The following is a 5049-nucleotide window of genomic DNA, read 5'->3' on the forward strand; positions in this document are numbered from 1 at the left end:
GGAGGCTGAGGCAGGAGAATTGCCTGAACCCAGGAGGCGGAGGTTGCGGTGAGCCGAGATCGCACCATTGCACTCCAGCCTGGGTAACATGAGTGAAACTCCGTCTCAAAAAAAAAAAAAAAAAAAGAGAATTCTGTCCTGAGTGGATCCTGTCACATCCACTAACAGGAGGGGGAAAAGTTGAGGGCCTGACATTTTTGCCACCATCTTGGCCTGGACAGTTGGTTCCCCGAAACATACCATGGTAACCCAGATGTGTAACTTGCTCCTTTTTTTCTGAATTCCACTTAAAAAAGAAGAGTAATCTCTGGCTGGGTGTGATGGCTTACACCTGCAATCCCAACACTTTAGGAGGCCAAGGGTGAGTCAATCACTTGAGCCCAGGAGTTTGAGACCAGCTTGGGCAACATGGTGAAATCTCATCTCTACGAGAAAAAAGAAAAAAAAGAAAAAAGAAAATTGTATGGACATGGTGGTGCATGCCCAGCTACTCAGGAGGCTGGAGTGGAAAGATTGCTTGATTCCAGTAGGTCAAGACTGCAGTGAATTGTGATTGTGTGACTACACTCCAGCCTGGGCAACAGAGTGACACTCTGTCTCAGAAAAAAAAAACAACAAAGAAAGAAATTCCTTATATGCACTACAACATGGATGAACCTTGGAAACAGTATACTAAGTGAAAGAAGCCAGTCACAAAGTCTACCGTGACAGAAAGTAGGTTAGTGGTTGCCAGGGGCTGGGGACTGGGCAGATGGAGAGTGACTCCTAATGGGGATGAGGTGTCTTTTTAGAGTGATGAGATGTTCCGAAATTAGACAGTGGTAAAGATTATATAACTTTGTGAATACACTAAAAACCAATACATTGTAAAATTTAGAACGGTAAATATTATGGTATGTGAAGTATATCTCAGTAAGAAGGAAATAACAAACTTCTTTGTTAATAACAAAGTGTGTGGAAAGTTTGGGATGATGGAGGAAATTTTTTTTTTTTTTTTGAGATAGAGTCTTGCTCTGTTGTCTAGGCTGGAGTGGGCGCCTGATTGCTTGAGCCCAGGAGGTGAAGGCTGCAGTGAGCTATGATCACGCCACTGCACTCCAGCCTGGGTGACAGAGTGACCAAAAAAAAAAAAAAAGTTTTCCCCACTCCGTTACAAGTGAATAATAGCACTGTCCCAATGGTGGCTGCCATTCACTGTCATTGTTCTTCCAGACTGAGCTTCATGGAGACAGGGAAACAGGTCTGATTGTAAAAGTCAGTCCTTAGTACCTTGCAAGGAGTTTAATAAATACTTGTGGGATGAATGGATGGGATTATTCAGAATCCTCTTGAAGTCCACCTTCCTTTCTCTCTCCCCCATCTAGGGGAGAGTTATGAGAAAGAATTAGAGGCCCAGAAACTTCTAATGGGGACAGCTATAGAAGAAGTCTGCTGGAATAGACAAAGCCCTGGCTGGAACTGTTCCCGTCACTAAGGAGAGGGAGGCTAAGTATTTTTGGCCAACCCCAGATTGGAGTAGATGTGGACCTGGGAGGGAGGAGGCAGAGATGACATTAAGGTTCCATGCCTGGGTCCCCCAATGGGCCTGGGCACAGCCGAGACAGGCACCCAGCCAGCCCCATGACTGTGGCTACACCTAGAGATCTTATCGGAGGCATGGCTGTACATGGTACTGAGTCATGAGACCTGCAGCCTAGGAAACAGTTCCGCTGTTGAAACAGGCCCAGGGGAAGGCGTTGAGGTGGGTGTCTCTGACTTGCTACCTGCAGACATCATTGCCGCCCATACTTCCTGTCACCCTTGGGTCACCTTGATGATCACTCATTTCTGATCCTGTCACTCATTTGTCACCCTCACCATCATCCCTGCATCACAACCACTGCCCCTTACCCATGCTGTCACTTGACCCAGTTCCATGTTACCTTCTCTAGCATTGAGGCCATCCTTGCCCTGGCCCCATGTCCCATCCTGTTGCTATCTGGACCAACCCTTCATCAGCCACCTCCGACACAACCTGTCACTTGCTAGTTCATTCTCATCTCTCCTGTCACCTTGAGTGTCCCCACCTGACCCTATCACCTTGTCACCTTTGCTGCCACAGCCCCAACTAGTCTCCAGCTCTTACCACCTCAGTCCCCATCATCTCTGAGTCCTCTGGATTGTCAGCACCCTTTCCCTGCCTCTTTGTTAGTCTACCACTACTGCCCCATCTCTGCCTCCTCCCCATCATCATCCACATCCTCCGATTTCAAGCCCCTCACCTAGGTTCCCTTGGTGTCTTTCCCCTTGACACACTCAACATGTGCCCACATTTGAGTCTTTACCCCTGCCTTTGCAGCCTCTGGCCTCCCCTGGGGTTCCCACCTGGATTTGCCACACTTAGTTTTGCCATCTGCCCTGGCCAGCAATGCTTCATTTTGACCCCTAGGTGGGCTAGGACTTGGGCCTAGGCACTTATTCCCAGGGTATTGATGGGATACCAGGTAGAGGTCTTTTCCAGGAAGCCCTGAAACTTCTCTGCATATACTCATGACACCTGGCAGTTGCCTATGCCCAGCCTGGCTCTAAAAATTTATGATGATGATGATTTCTCTTTTTAGAATTCCCCAATGTATCCGCCTCTTTATTTATTTTTTTTTTTTGAGGAGTCTCATTCTGTCCTCCAGGCTGGAGTGCAATAGTGCGATCTCAGCTCACCGCAACCTCCACCTCTTGGGTTCAAGTGTTCTTCTGCCTCAGCCTCCAGAATAACTGGATTACAGACATGTGCTACCATGTCCTATTATTTTTGTATTTTTAGTAGAGACGGGCTTTTACCACGTTGGCCAGGCTGGTATCGAACACCTGGTCTCAGGTGATCTGCCCACCTTGGCCTCCCAAAGTTTTGAGATTACAGGCGTGAGCCACCATGCCTGACCCCAATGTATCCCTACAATTCATCAATGTCCCCTTATCCTGCTGTGATGGCCCCCCAGTACCTTGACACTTAGCACTTACAACTAACCACCATTCATGTAACCATGTGTTTAAGGCTGTCTTGCCCACCAGGCAGGACTCTGTGGGAGGGCAGTAACTGTCTTGGTTACTGCCAGGTCCCCACAGTGCTGGCTTCTGGCAGAAAATCCATAAATGTGTGTTGAGTGAATAAATACCTTTTACTAAGTTCTTAACGTGTGCTGGGCACTATGCTAAGCACTTTATTAACTTGTTTCCCGTTTTATTTTTGATGTCCCTTTCTATTTTATGTACTTTTGAGCATTTCAAGGCTTTTTGGCATGGACACTTCTGACAAAATTCAAACAGAGAAGTGCACTTCCAGTTACTCATCAGAAAGTGAGGCCACCTAGAGAGAGGCAGTTACTCATGGAACAAGGAAAACACTTTCTTGTAATTAGAGCAAAGGGAATCTGCGCATGTTATATCACCTATTTCATCTTTCTGTTCTCTAAGGGAGTTTCAACAAACTGAGGGCTAAGATGATGGGACTCAGGGTGCCTGAAGAAGACCCCTTCTTCTCACCTCTAGAAAGCAAAAACTAGATCCTCACCTCATACCATAAAATTGATGGTTTCAAGAGGCAAATACAGGCAGGTGCAGTGGCTCACACCTGTAATCCCAGAACTTTAGGAGGCCGAGGTAGGTGGATCACTTGAGGTCAGGAATTTGAGATCAGCCTGGCCAACATGATGAAACCCTGTCTGTACAAAAAATTTGAAAATTAGCCTGGGGTGGTGGCAGGCGCCTGTAATCCCAGGTACTCAGGAGGCTGAGACATGAGAATTGCTTGAACCAGGGAGGCAGAGGTTGCAGTGAGCTAAGATTGAGTCACTGCACTCCAGCCTGGGTGACAAAGACTCTGCCTCAAAAAAAAAAAAAAAAAAAAAAAAAAAAAAAAGATAAATATATAAAGAATTAAAATAAACACGGATATTTCTCATATTCCTTGCCCCAGCTATTTCATTTCTGAGGCTGATCTTTGGGAAAGTAATTGCAGAGATAGACAAAGCCTTTGCCCAAAGATCATTCCAATGTCATATTTATGAATGAAAAAATGAAACAAAGTTTAAAAGTTGGAAACAAAGTAAATACTCAGTGACAGAAGATAGTGAAGTATAGTTTGTCTCTTAGTTATTAATAGTTCTGAGCCGGGGGCGGTGGCTCAAGCCTGTAATCCCAGCACTTTGGGAGGCCAAGGTGGGTGGATCACGAGGTCAAGAGATCGAGACCATCCTGGTCAACATGGTGAAACCCCGTCTCTACTAAAAATACAAAACATTAGCTGGGCATGGTGGCGTGTGTCTGTAATCCCAGCTACTCAGGAGGCTGAGGCAGGAGAATTGCCTGAACCCAGGAGGCGGAGGTTGCGGTGAGCCGAGATTGCGCCATTGCACTCCAGCCTGGGTAACAAGAGCGAAACTCCGTCTTGGGGTAACAAAGGACAAAATTCTTCTTATGAAAAAAAATAAAAAAAAAAAAAATAGTTCTGAAGAGCTGATAATTATTCTATCATCATGGCATTAGCTGAAAAGGGCATTATACAAACAGGCTTATGTGGAATTAGTTTCAATTATGTCAATAGAACACTTAGAAAGATTAATGGATCAAAAGAAGTGAAAGCATTAATAGGCATTATGTTATTTCTGAATTGTGAGCTATTTGTTTTTACTTATAGTTTTCACATTTTCTTTGGTGGGCAATATTACATATAGAATAAAAGCTATGCAATGGGTGGGCACAGTGCCTTATGCCTGGAATCCCAGCACTTTGGGAGACTGAGGTGGGTAGATCACCTGAGATCAGGAGTTTGAGACCAGCCTGGCCAACACAGTGAAACCCTGTCTCTACTAAAAACACAAAAATTAGCCCGGCATGGTGTCCAGCACCTGTAATCCCAGCTACTTGGGAGGTTGAGGCAGGAGAATCACTTGAACCTGGGAAAGGAGGTTGCAGTGAGCCGAGATAGCACCATTGCATTCCGGCCTGGATGACAAGCAAAACTCCGTCTATTTAAAAAAAAAAAAAAAAAAAAAAAAAAAAAAAAAAAAAAAA

The sequence above is a fragment of the Sapajus apella genome, unplaced genomic scaffold (assembly GCF_009761245.1).
Source record: "Sapajus apella isolate SASKATOON/1434 unplaced genomic scaffold, GSC_monkey_1.0 scaffold42, whole genome shotgun sequence".
Taxonomy (NCBI): domain Eukaryota; kingdom Metazoa; phylum Chordata; class Mammalia; order Primates; family Cebidae; genus Sapajus; species Sapajus apella.